This window comes from Podarcis muralis, chromosome 2 (assembly GCF_964188315.1).
Source record: "Podarcis muralis chromosome 2, rPodMur119.hap1.1, whole genome shotgun sequence".
Taxonomy (NCBI): Eukaryota; Metazoa; Chordata; class Lepidosauria; order Squamata; family Lacertidae; genus Podarcis; species Podarcis muralis.
In genome coordinates, this window is record NC_135656.1 from 67,219,116 (window position 1) to 67,233,362 (window position 14,247).

General features: G+C 43.2%; 1 pseudogene; it reads left to right on the plus strand.

Moving 5' to 3' along the window:
- Window positions 1-9,993: 9,993 nt before the first annotated feature.
- On the plus strand, window positions 9,994-10,582 carry LOC114590865 (GTPase HRas pseudogene; annotated as a pseudogene).
- The last annotated feature ends 3,665 nt before the right edge of the window (window positions 10,583-14,247 follow it).

Below are 14,247 nucleotides of genomic sequence, written 5' to 3' on the forward strand. Positions count from 1 at the left end.
ACAGGGAATGAGGCAGAGGGCCTTCTTGGTAGTGGGGCCCACCCTGTGGAACTCCCTCCCATCAGATGTCAAGGAAATAAACAACTATTTGATTTTTAATATGTTTTACTGTGTTTGATATTTTAATTTGCTGGAAGCTGCCAAGAGTGGAAAGATAACATCATCATCATCATCATTATTATTATTATTACTACTACTACTACTACTACTATTATTATTATGGCACATGCAAGCACAGGACACACACAGGTGCACAGCGCCCCCTTTCTTCAGGTTCTTTGTGCTGCAGATGAGCAAATGATTCATCTGGGTGCTGACCTGAGTGGAGAGACTTAAAATATTCTGTCTGACCAAGTGCAGGCTTTCTATTCCCTCCACTTTTTGTTGCCATCCAAAGCAGTATGTTATGGGGGGTAGCAGATTAAGTACCCAGGCTAGGGGTTTTCCATCCCTGCTCCAAAGAAAATCTGAGTGTGTTCAGTGGGGCTTCCTTCCTAGTAAGTGTCCTCAGTAATTGCAGCCCCAGTGTCTACTCCCAGCAAGGAACTTGCTTTACTGTTTTCTGGACGGATGGGCTTCTTTCTCGGTGTCAGTGTAATATAACTCACACTGCCACTGAGCTGGCACATTAAATGGAGGGGAAAAGTAGGAGAATTATGCTTGAAGGAATGGAAGTTGCCTCTCGTTTTGTCTGAGTCACCCCAGCCTTTCATCCTGCCTTCCTTCCACAGGCAGCACTTCTGAAAATTACTGTGTAGGATGGCTTTGAATGCAATTTAAACGATGCAATTAGGAAAGGGGGTGAAGGAGCCTGCCGCTGCTTTTAGGAAGCAGCAGATTTCACCCTTCAGTCTCTATCCCCTCTAATGTTTTCGCTTGTTCAGCTACTACCCATGAAAAGAAGCATCTGCATTGTAACAGAGGGGCTATAATTAAACTTTTAACAGGGGCTCTGCACACAAAGGGATTTGAGGCTTTACTGAAATCACAGCTCGTCCACACTTTTCTTTGACCGGCCACTTTCCTCCGGGAAAACCCACTCTTTAGCGCTGAATTGGAACAAACGGCAATGGGGGTTTAATCAGTTCATCACAGGGGTATTAAGTTGTGACTTGGCAATACAAGAAGGAGCCATTGCAGATCAAATATGATGCAGATGGAGCTTTCTTATTGATTTACCTACTGGCAGTGGAGAGGACTTGCCACGGAGCCCCACCACAAGGAGGTGGGTCACGGAGGACCTACCACAAGCCTCCCTGTCCTTCCTGCCATGGCCAGGCAAGTTTGGGACAGGAAGGAGTGGGGAATGGGAATGAGTTGTGGTGGGCTTGCAAGGGAAGCTTGGGTATGTCTCTGGCATGGGTCAGCCAATAAATCAAGGGCATGCCTAAGGCAGTGGAGAAATGCCAATACAGATGACCCCTTTATCTTGAGCATCACAACAAAATTGCCTTACTTACAATAACCACAGTAAATGTAATGGGCAGCAAGCATCACTAACAAAAATCTCAAAGAGCCACATTAGGATAGAACTTGGCGTTCTTGGCTTCATCTCTGTACTGCTGTACGCAAATTGGATTGCAATGCAAATCTCATTGTACTGAAGTATCTCTTTCCCAGAAAAGGAATATATATATATTCCTTGCTGCTTGGAATTCAAATGACCCCTCTATAGTCATGGAAGGCAGGCAGAAGGGAGCTCTGCCAACATTTCCCATTTATTTTCTGCCCACAGCATCCATGTCGGATGCATTCAGCATGCAAGACTAAACAAGATTTTGTGAATCTGCTGGCACTTGTAAGCTCAACATGGTGTCTGGAAACCAAGATGGACCCTGACTGCTTTGTCAATTTTCAGTAGACATGAGGTTGATGGAATAAGGACCAACTAGATAAAGAATTGTTTGCATGCATGCTGTGGCAATGATTTACAAAACAATAAACATAAAAATAAGCATGGAAAAGTTTGGCCTTTGAATGAGGTTGGCAAAATAAATGGGCCTTTTCGTCTCTCTTTTCAAAGTTTTGAAAAGTTTGGGGAGCTCTCTCTTTCTCTTTCTCTCTCTCACAAACACTCTCGCTCTTTCACTCCTTAGCAAACAAACAAGATGGGCGGGACTTTGTGCATGCCAAAATACAATCCAGTAGGCTTGATAGGATGAAAGTTCTACATCCGCAAACTGAGTTGTCCAAAGTACAGCTGAAGAGACTTGCATTTTCCAATCAATCTGGCTAATGCATCCAAAAGCCACAAAAGGGAGTAAAGTTGCTGGAGCTCCCATGTTTATAAGAAGCACTTACGCAAGATAAACACAACTCTTACATATATAAACAAAAGCACGGCTGCTCCATCAATCAGGCTGACCTAATGGTTCGGAGGCAATGAAATCCAAATATGTTCTGCACTTTGGTACAGTACTGGGAAAGGAAAAGCTTTCTCTTCCAGAAAGGAACAGTTTTATCATCTGGCTCTTCTTCCGTTCTTATCTTTAAAAGGGTGTTGGATAGACTGATCTATTCCATGTACTAATAGCATGTTCTTGCTTATTTTTATTTATTTAGGGGGGAAATATAAATCTCCTTAAATAAAACAACCACACCCTTCCACATAAAACAATGGTCAATAAAGCACAGATAAGATCAGCAAAGGTTAAAAAGAAGCCTATATAAATAAATTATTCTTCAAGGATTTTCTCTCTTTATTTTCTCTCTATAGCCAAAGAGTATGTCAGAATGGCATACAAATAATCAATTAAAATAAAGTAAGTAACACAACACACAAGGAAAAGGGGATGGGAGGGAAGAGGAAGAACGCAAACTCAGGTACCAGTTCTTACATAGTAGTTCTTATAACAACCAGCTGCCATAGAAGCAGTTCAGGGGCAGGAAGTGCCTGGTGGAGTTGGCCTTTTGGCAAACAGAATGGAATGAGCCTGGCTCCTCATCTCTCTCACTGAGGCAGCCTGATGGAAAACCACACACCACTTACGTACAAGAGGGAGGGGATGCCAAGGTTTGCAGAAGTACAAAAAAAGGACTAGAATTCTAAAGGGGGCGATTCCAAGAGAGCTCAGTGAGGACTGACCATGTTTAGAGGACATGTTGATTGAGGAGAAACAGAAAATTAGAATAATGTATCCTAGAAACAGGCATGGCTAGTTGGCTGGGATCCTAAACAGGAGCATTCCCCACTGCAATGTTTTATTTCAGAACCTGCTTGTTAGCAGCAACTGTTAGACTTGGCAGCTCAATGGAACTTCTGGATCCAGAGGCATTAGGTCTCGGAATAACAGATTAAACAAGCAAATGCAAAGGACTGTTTCCTTCATGCCTTCCCTGTGGCTTCCTCAAAGTACTGCTGGAGGGTTGCTGTACTAGACAGAACCTTGATCAGCTCTAGCAGAGCTATCCTTATATCCCTGTGTTACAGTACAAGGAGCCAAACCACAGGTGGACAACCAACACCCATGTAGACAGAGGTTCAAATGGGTCACTGCCCCACCAACTTCAGTGCACCCTCAGCCATTCCCTGCTTGCTTGCCTACCTACTTACAACCGTCCCAGAGGATGGGCTACCTGACCACTCCTCCTCCTCAGTCCCAGTGTTATCTGGTGGAAATGAACTGAAGCAGAATAGAAACAACAGCTAGTTTTTATCAAAAACAGATCACAACAGAAATTGCTTCATCCTAACATCCCTGATACCATCACATCAGAGTTCCTTCTTTCCTGTTTCTTTGCTTTACATTTTTCCTGGCTTTTAAGAGCGTCCCCTCTCTTCTTTCAATAGTGTGGTGTAGTGGTTAAGAGCCGTAGATTTGTAATCTGGGGGACCGGGTTCGCGTCCCCGCTCCTCCACATGCAGCTGCTGGGTGACCTTGGGCCAATCACACTTCTCTGAAGTCTCTCAGCCTCACTCACCTCACAGTGTCTTTGTTGTGGGGAGGAAGGGAAAGGAGAATGTTAGTTAGCCGCTTTGAGACTCCTTTGGGTAGTGATAAAGCAGGATATCAAATCCAAACTCTTCTTCTGTATCTTCAGAACAATAGGAAGGGGCAGTATTGTATTTGATTTAAAAAAAATTAGGAGTGGACCTTTATTCTGACTGCATGGCATTGGGAAAATATGTTTCTCCCCAACCCCCAGCTGTCTGAGAGGCAGGGTTCCATGGTGTGTGTGTGTGTGTGTGTGTGTGTGTGTGTCTGTGCATGCAGTACACAACACTCAAAAAGGAATTCCTTTAACTTGATTTCCAGAACAGCAGCTGTACTGGTGTGTTGTACTAAAGAAATACAAATACGTAAAACTCAATGTATGTTTGTTTGTAATTCAATCAAAAGATCCAATGGGGCTTACTTCTGAGTAGACTCTAAATTCTAATATGTTGTAGATATGAAGAAAACTGAAGCAGGATAAACCTTATTTCATGTTAGTTAATTCAGAACCATTTTGTTTTTGGAACTGCCCACTCTCAGTTCTGGCTGTTGGTATGGGGCCCCTGAGAAATTTCCCCCGTGGGAAATTTTATCCTCGGCAGGATAAAGAAAGGTTGCCCACCCCTCCTGGAGCTAGTCAGTCAGCAGAAGTATTCCATAAGCAAATGGTAAAGCTGACTTCTGTTCTCTTAAGTGGGATATTTTCCTCAATTCTCAGAAGATGGGCCTGGGAATGGGGTTTTCATTTTGTGCATCAGTACTTTTCCATTGAGCCTGTTGATGTCAGTCCCTTTTTAGTCATCACAAAAGGACTCTGTCTCTGCATTTTAAGTAAGTCCTGGGTTGTGGCCAATGCCCAAGGTTCTTGAAGGAAGTTGGATCCTTTTCCAGGAAGCAAGTAACTAAGCCTCTTTTGCCGTGACTGAGCTTGTCCCAGATAGTAGTCCATTTACATGGCACCAGAGAAAACTCAATCAGAGCATTTAAGGCCCATGTCTCACTCCTTTCACCTGCAATGCCCCGCTTGGGTCATTCTAGAACAACTCAACCTAAATTGGTGCCAAGCCAATGGTTAGGGACACTGGGAACTGGTAGACTAAAGCAACTGTGAAACACCAAGCTGAGGAAGGCTGTTTGAAAAGGTGTGACAGTACCTTGGGAGTAGATAGATAGTCAGCATAGTAAGGAATGAGTAGCAGCTCTGGAAAGCTCAGAACTCTCATATTCTCTGTGAAAGGTGCCATTTATTGTCATTGACTTGAAGACTTGAGTGGGTTTCCCCCCTGCTTTTCTGTCCGGAGACACAGAAAGCAGCTTACAGTATTATAACAACATTAAAACATAAATAACAAACCATCATATAAAGGAACCTTTTAAGACAACAGCAGAGAAAAACAATCATCTGTTGGTCCCCACCTAAGCTCCCTTAGTTGATTGGCAGGTCCAGACTGTGTTTGGCAAAAACCAAGGCCTTTCTCTTGCTACAAAAAAGGTAAGAATTGATGCTCACTGACTTGACAAGCCACCCCCATCTAGCTAACTGCTTTTTGGCTGAAGCTAGGCATTTTTAGGTCCACTCTGGCAATAGGACTATTTGGTCAACATTGGTATCTCTTGTCATATGCACAAAATCACACCCTTGGTAAGCATCTGTTGGTTGGTATCCATCTGTCTTGGGAGACAGTGTAAAAGTGCACTTTGGGAGACAAAAGATGAGCAAGTAAAATCCTCAATGATACATTGGGCTATAGATATTGGTTATAATATAGATATAGAAGCATGGGAACGATTGGGAATATGGATGTAAAATTTACAGCATGCTATGGCTTAAGAGAAAATTATATGAAAATGTTATATTGATGGTACCTAACACCGAGTAAATTGGCAAAAATGTATAAATCAAATAAGTGTTGGAAATATAAAGAGAAAGAAGGTTCTTTTTATCATATGTGTCTTGTAGTAAGGTTAAAGCTTACTGGTAAATGATATATAATGAATTGAAAAAGATGCTTAAAATAACATTTGTTTTAAAAAAACAAAAACCCAGAAGCTTTCCTTTGGGGAATTACAGGGACAGAACTGCCCAAACTGTAAAAAAAAATTATTCATGTATACGACTGCAGCGGCAAGAATGTTACTTGCCCAAAAATGGAAAGAAGAAAAAGTACCAGCCAAAGAAGAATGGATACAAAAACTTATGGAATATGTAGAAATGGCAAAACTTACCAGAAAAAATAATAAATCAAGATAATAAACTTTTTAAGTAAAAGAATGGAAATTGTTTATTGAATATTTACAAACAAACTGTAAACAGATAAGAACTGGCAGGATTATTGTCCTAACCTGCAGTTTTATAAGAGTATATATTAAAAGTAGAGGAATAAATGAGGAAATTAAGTTAATCTGGAATATGCAGAAAATATAAAAAACAAATTTAAGGAACCGCAGAAAGAGGGGGAAGGAAGTCAAGTTTTGAAATGTTAAAATGATTGTAAAATTACTGAAATATATAAAACTGAATATCATAAAAAATAATAATAATAAGTGCACTTCCAGGGATGAAGTCAAACTGCTGGGAAGCTACAGCACCTGCTGAGGTTGTAGAGACTGATATGGGAGAGAGATGTTTTGTTACAGCTGGGGCAGGTGAAAGTGTCTGGTTGTGCTGATGCAGGTAAACGTTTGGATGCATCAAAATGGTGGTTATAGTTGTCCCTTTTACCCTTCCTAATTTTAAGTACAGTGCAGTGTCAGATGTGTTAACTGAACTGCCCTTAGTGACCTTGAGTAGGCCTCTCTCACCTATCCAGTGTCAGATAGGCAAGCAATGCCATTACAAATGAGGGAATTCTCTCCCTAGTGAAGGAAGCTGATATAAATGAAAGCCATGTCTATGTGCACTTTCCTGGGAGTAATGGAGCCTGGTGAGGTTTAATTCCAAGAAAACAGGATTGTGCTGTCATGGTGAAAGTCTCACAGAAACTCAAAAGTCCAGGTCTGCAGCAGCACTTGTCAGCTTCTCCAGTTCTCTAAAGAACGGCAGCGTACGTTGGACTGCAGATCCTCTTATTAAAGAACAATAAAGCACTGCAGAGGGGGGATAAATGCTTTTACATCTGTTGAGATAAATCTATCCCAAGACAAGAGGAGCATCTGGCAGAGGATTAAAAATACCTTCACAAACTTGTGCTCTAGCATTAAGGCTAATTGTGCAGTGTTGGCATCTGGTGCTGGCGCATCATTGCAAAGTGGCTCATGTTTTGTAATTTGTTGGCATGAGCCCCCATCAACTCTGTTACAGACATAGCTCATTACCCCTAAGCCTAACTTCTCAGAAGGTGGAAGGGGAGCAAAATGTTACTGGAAATGACACACAGCACAGAAAATTAAATTCCGCCCCCTCTCAGGAAAAAAACCTGCCTTTCATAAGGTGTGCCAATATGAAGGGAAGGGAGGATACTTCAGTAGCCAGGATGCTGCCAGGATGCTGCACTCTGCTCAGGGAAGGCTTCCCCCACCTGAAACAGTCTTTGCCTCACGGATGCCACACTTCCCTGTCTTTGTTCTGTGCTATTTAATGGCCTATCTCTCAGGCATTTTCCTAAGCACAGAAAAACTGGTCCAGCCTGCCTTTTAAGGTGAAGGTAAAGGTACCCCTGCCTGTACGAGCCAGCCTTGACAGACTCTAGGGTTGTGCGCCCATCTCACTCAAGAGGCCGGGGCCCAGCGCTGTCTGCAGACACTTCCGGGTCACGTGGCCAGCGTGACATCGCTGCTCTGGCGAGCCAGAGCCACACACGGAAACGCCATTTACCTTCCCGCTAGTAAGCGGTCCCTATTTATCTACTTGCACCCGGGAGTGCTTTCGAGCTGCTAGGTTGGCAGGCGCTGGGACCGAGCAACGGGAGCGCACCCCGCCGCGGGGATTCGAACCGCCGACCTTTCGATCGGCAAGCCCTAGGCGCTGAGGCTTTTACCCACAGCGCCACCCGCGTCCCCAGCCTGCCTTTTAGCACTTTGCTAAACCCAGCATCTGGCAGCCTACTCAATATTCAAAGCTTTGATTAAATTCTAACATTTACTACATCCAGGAATTATGGGTGTCCTGCTCTATAGTGCTCAATTGGAGCAAACACCACTTTGGGTTCCCCACACTTTGGGTTTGCTCCAATTGACCACGAAAGATTAGGTTTTCAGAGAGAATGAAAGAGTGGAGGAAAGGTAACTGTGGATAAGCTCTAAGTCCATCAGAAGTGGATTTTATTGCCGTGGTGCTGCATCCACCCACAAATATTAATTTAATTTGTGAATAACATCTGCATGACTCCTTCCCAATAATATTTTAGCTGGTGTAAAATTTAGATTTCTGTGCTCCAAAATGGGCAGAGGGGCAGGCAGGATTGGGGCGGGCGGGCAGGGGAGTCTATGGGCCTATCTCAGAATTAGCTGGTATTTATTTTGTTCTTCTGTGCAGCAATACTTTCTCCTTGGCTGAAAAAACAAAGACAAAGAATCCAAAACGATAAATCTTCCATCTTATTTTTGTTTTCTTGCAGACTCTCTTATTTCCTTCTGAATGTCTATTTCCTGCATGGGAATCCCTTTAAAGTGGCTTCCAGTATGCAGTCCCTGAACTGAAGCTGGAATTGAGAAAAACATTCTTCACTCTCTCCCACAGTCAGGCCAAACGGGTACAAGTGCACCACTCTAAAGATCATCTAAGGAATGTGATACTATGGGAACTCAGTAAGAAAGCTGAGCTGGACAGGCATAATTTGTAAAAGTGTTGGCCCGCAGCCTCAAAAAGATTAGCATTTAGCACCACACTTAGCTAGAGATTAGAGGCACGAATGAGCTTTCAATTGTGTGCAAAGGCATCATAAATTTCAAGAAGCTGGCTGGGTGCTGCTCGCTTGTTTACCTAGTTAGGTACCTTTTCTTGGTCTCTATTCCAGGGAAACAGGATGCCAAAACCAAAAGGAAGCAAGTGAGCGGGGAATGAGCAGTGTCTATGTGTGTGAGCGGCTCATTGCTTGGGACTCACCTTGCCCAGACACGTTGCCCAAGCCAACGCCACCACTGTAACAGCCTGCCCCTCCGCCAGCGAGCACCTTGATTTTGGGTGCCAATGTGTGGAGGGTGCTGCAAGAAGGGGTCTCTATTGCCTAAGTGAAAAGTTCACCACCGTCTTAAGCCAACAGGAAATTGACTAACAACAGCTAGTCTCCTTAATGCAAAGGGACAGATGGACCTGTGGATCTATCCAGGGGGCTGATCCCCATGCAAACTTTGCATTTCTCCCCATTTCTCTGCCTTTAAAAAGCCCTGCTTACTCCCCTGGGGAAAGTGCAGCTTTGCCGGAAGAATAAGAAATCAAGATAACAAACTTTTTATAAATGAATGGAAATGGTTTATTGAATATTTACAGATAAATTGTAAACAGATACGAACATTAGCATGATTATTGTAACAACTTGCAGTTTTATAAGAGTATATATTTACAGTAGACAATTAAATGAGCAAGTTAAATGAATTAATATATGCAGAAGATAGAAAAAAACAAATTTAAGGAACTGCAGAAAGAAGGGGAAGGAAGCCAAATTTTGATATGTTAAATGAAATGTATAAATAAAGAACTAAAAAAGGGGGGTGAAGCTTTATTCTTCTGCCTTGCAAGGAAAATAATGTCTCTACCCCAATCGTTCAGTCCTGAAGGAGCGTCTCCACCCCCATCGTTCAGCCCAGACACTGAGGTCCAGCTCTGAGGACCTTCTGGAGGTTCCCTCACTGTGAGAAGCGAAGTTACAGGGAACCAGGCAGAGGGCCTTCTCAGTAGTGGCACCTGCCCTGTGGAACGCCCTCCCATCAGATGTCAAGGAAATAAACAACTATCTGACTTTTAGAAGATATCTGAAGGCATCCCTGTTTAGGGAAGTTTTTAATGTTTGAAGTTTTATTCTGTTTTTAATGTTCTGTTGAAAGCCACGCAGAGTGGGGTAGAAAAAATAAAGTTGTTGTTGTTGTTGTTGTTGTTGTTGTTGTTGTTGTTACCTCATGGATGGTGGAGGGCAGGGGAAGACAACAGACAGTTGGTCCCTTGAGGGAACCCAGAACTGGGGTTGACCAGATGATAACAGAGTATAAGCTAGTGGTAGTTGGAACAGGAGGCACTGGGGCAAGTGCCTGGACCATTCAGCTTCTCCAGAAACATTTTGTTGATGAGTATGATCCTACGATACAGGATTCCTACAGAAAGCTAGTCATGATTGATGGAGAGACATCTTGGTTACAGTAGGCCATGAAGGGTACAGTGCATGCAAGACTGGTACTTGCAGACAGGAGAAGGCTTCCTTTGGGACTTTGCTATTAGCAACATCAAGTCCTTTGAATATATTCATCAGTAGAGGGAGCAAATCAAGAGGTGCTGGGGTGGGGAAATTAAGTGTGACCTTCCAACTGTGGAAAGCTGGCAAGCCTAGGAGCTGGCTTGGATTCCCTGCACAGAGATGTCAGCCAAAACTAGACAGGGAGTTTAATATGGCTTCTACACTTTAGTGCGAGGGATCTGGTGGCACAAATTATGCAAATTGAATCCCCCAGATGAAAGAGACCCAAGCTGCATGAACTGTAGATGCTTCATATTTTGAGGAAGCTGACCTGACTTGGAGGGATTTCCACTTTGTGTAGTGCAGAGACAGAGGTGATGTGAAAGAAGAATCAAGTGGATTCAAGGAGACAGACAAGATGGTGTCTGCAGGCCCCAAGAGATCTGCTCAACCTGTCACAAAACCTTGCCAAGGCCTGCAATGAAGTATTTATTATTTTTAAAAACAACATCCTCCTCTTCTTGCCTCCTCCCCCCTCATGGCAACACAAACAAAGCCATAGATTGAAGGACTTTTTTGTATGGTGGTCTTGAGACTGGTTTCTGCATCTCTCTCTCCCTCAATGGATTAGCATTGCCTGTTTTTCTGGAGCAGGCACTGGCAGAGGGGAGGGGAGGCCCATGCAGAGCAGCAAGGTGAGTGGTTCCTTCAGTCTCTTTGAGCTCACCTCTTTGGCAGGGGCCAAAGCCTAGCTGGATCTGGGGCTGGCCTGCTGCTTTTCTTTCATGAAGCTTTTGATACAAAAGGGAGCAAATATATAATACCTGGGTTGTGTGGCTCCATGAGTGTACCTCAGGAAAAGGGTTAACTGTTGCCTGTGGAAGATCTTGCCTCTTTGGAAGGTGCTGCCAAGAAAGTCCATTCACCGACAGTCTGCCATTCTCTAGTGATAGGGAAAGTCAAATGCTCCTAGCTAGGAACGTGCAGCTGGTGTGTGTGGCCTCTTCATCTGGTGTCTCTTTGCCCACCAAGAGATACAGCAAAAGGGACAACAGATATCTAACTTAGTAAGAAAAAGAGTTAACTACCTTTTCACCTCAAGACCTCTTTTCTTTGTTTCTTAGCCTTCTAACTTTCATTGAATTAGCAGTACAATGTTCACCAATTTGCATGGACTAATTAGCAATTAACTTTGCATTCTAGAATTTCAGCCTCAATGAGCAAAGACAAGATTCCTATAAAGTGAAATCACAATTCTGGTTTCCAAAAACGGTTGTGTGATTCCACACACCCCAGTGCACACAGATAATGCAGTTGCGTAAGTGCATTGTTTTGTCTTGATTTCAAGTTCTTAAGAAAAACCCAGTTCCAAAGGGACAGGCATATGCAAATTTCCAACTGACTGATCTGTTTGAGCTTATATCCCACCCTGTTGTGAAGACTCTGAGTTAGTGGCAAATGTGTGGATAAAAAAGTAAACATTAAGCAAGATTCTCGGTGTCTTGCGAAAGAACTATGTTAAACAACAATTGATGACCTCCTTCTACTGGTCCACAATAGAAAGTGTCCTCTCATATTGTATCACAGTGTGGTACGTTGGCTTGACAGCCATGGACAGAATGTCTTTACAGAGGGTGGTGAACACAGCACATGATACCATGGGCTGTCCCCTGAGCCCGCTAGATGACATTGCAAGGGATCGTTGCCTTAGGAGAGAGAGAAAAATTCTCAGGGACTATTCACACCCTGGCCAGCACCTCTTTAATCTTCTACCCTCGGGCAGGAGATATAGAAGTATAATCAGTCGTACCAACAGGCTAAAAAACAATTTCTATCCATGGGCTGTTAGGCTGCTGAACGGAAAATAATATAGCGCAACTGACTTTCGGGGTTGGTGTGTTGTGCGACAAGCACACAGAGTGCAATGAGATTGAGTGTTTGTGAGAGGGGGAGGCTCAGTTAATTTCATTGTACACAAGTTGTACATTGACAATAAAGTTGTTGTTGTTGTTGTTGTTGTTGTTGTTGTTGTTGTTGTTGTTGTTGTTGCTATATAGACCCAACAACACAGTTTCCTATTGAAGCCAAATCACATTGATCTGCTGAAATGAAAAAGCAAATAAATCCTACAGGTCTTCTCAGATGTGCTCACAATAATGTTCTCTTGAAGCACCAGAGGAAGGCAATATCTACTCTAATTAATTAATTAATATACTGCTTACACAATAACAAAACCACTGGGGCATTAAAACACCCTTCCTTAAAATACACTAAAACAACCAATTAAAAAGCATAACAATTAAAACAGTTTAAGAACAGCTGAAACAATAAAATCACAAGTTGAGTTCAGGGGGATGCCGCAGAGCTGAAGCGGCTACAGAGAAGAGAGACTGTCTCTCAGTGCCAAGACTTTACATGTAGTCCCACAATTCTTTTTCTGATTATTTTTAAAGGTAAAAACAAAAACCATAGGAGAGTGGAATCTGGAGAGGGAAACCAGGAAGGGTTTTTAACTCTTTCCATCAATCTGTTTCTGGTTCTCATCAGTTGCGCAACTTCTGCATGTACTCACTCAAAAGTCCATTCCATTCCCTTTGCACAATCAGGAGGAGGGGGAAGAAGAAGAACTACTACAATGAACAAAATGAAAAAGTTTGTATTTTTTAATGTGTTTTCTCACAAAATATACACAACTCAATATATTTTATCTGAAAAGGCACATTATAAAACACACTTTGATCTATCTTTCTTAGAGCAAAGAACTACACTGCAGAATGTGGAGAAGTGTGAGATCCAAGGGGAAAGAACCTCCTGTATGAGTCTGTGAGGAGTGGATCACATCAATGTGTATCAGAATTCACATACACACAAAAATCAAATTTCCTCACGTATCCTTTCCAGCTTCTTGGCTGCTGAAAACCCACCCTTTCTTCAAAGCTTCCCACCTCATAGGGGAAAAAATTGAGCCTAAGTTTGAGAGGTCAAGGAAGCTGTCTTATACCAAGACAGGCCATTGACCCATATAGCTTAGTGCAGACTACACTGACTGGCAGAAGTTCTCCCAGGTTACATAGGAGAGCCATTCCCAGCCCTACCTGGGAACACCATGAAATGACCCTACCACTGAACTACATTCTTATCTGTCTACAGTTACATGTGTGATTTGTAAAAACAGGTGCTAAATAGTCAGAAGGAATGAGTTCCACATGGACTCAAAACAATGAGTCATGTTTGGGTAAGAGGATTTCCAGTTAGCTATGTTGGCAACCATTTATTTCATTAAACTAAATTTGATGTTCAATGCTTGTGTTCCATCCCTGCCATTTACACACCAAAATGAGCCAATGAATTATTACAAACCATCACTCTGTGCAGTGAGCTTTCTTGGAAAGCGTGTTCTCATTAAAGGAGAGCACGGGTTGCGGATGGGGCCAAACAAGACACCCTCATGGTTGTCAGGCAGGATAGTTTCAAGGGCTTGGATCAGATTGGTAGATGGAGTTACTGGGGTAAAATTGATGTTGCCAATTTTAGGGGAGGGATCAGAGGTTATTTAAGCAAGGTCCACAGCTTGTTCCTTTCTCTTTCGCTGTGGACACCGGATCTCCCGCCCGCCCTCCCTTGATTGGGCTTTGCTCTGACCTTGCTATGCCTGTCATGGGGTCGTCCGCATTGGTGCGGGGGCCTGGTAGGAATTTTTCCTTTTGGCTGATTAGTGTGTGCCAATTGGGTTTTGCCTACTGCGTAGCAAATCGTCACAACTTGTAAGGTTGGCGGTTAGGCATTGGTTAAATTGGTTGGTGGAGGGGTATGGATTGGCTGTGCCTGCCCCACCAATGCTGCTGCTGCACGGGTATTCCGTTAAAGGAATTCTGAAGCTTACCATCCCCTTCGTCCAAACCCTGACGGCAGGGTGCGGGCCGCGTAAGCTTCAAGGAGCATGCGGGGAGTAGCTGAGGGTCTGTGTCGCAGCTCCAGCTGACCCT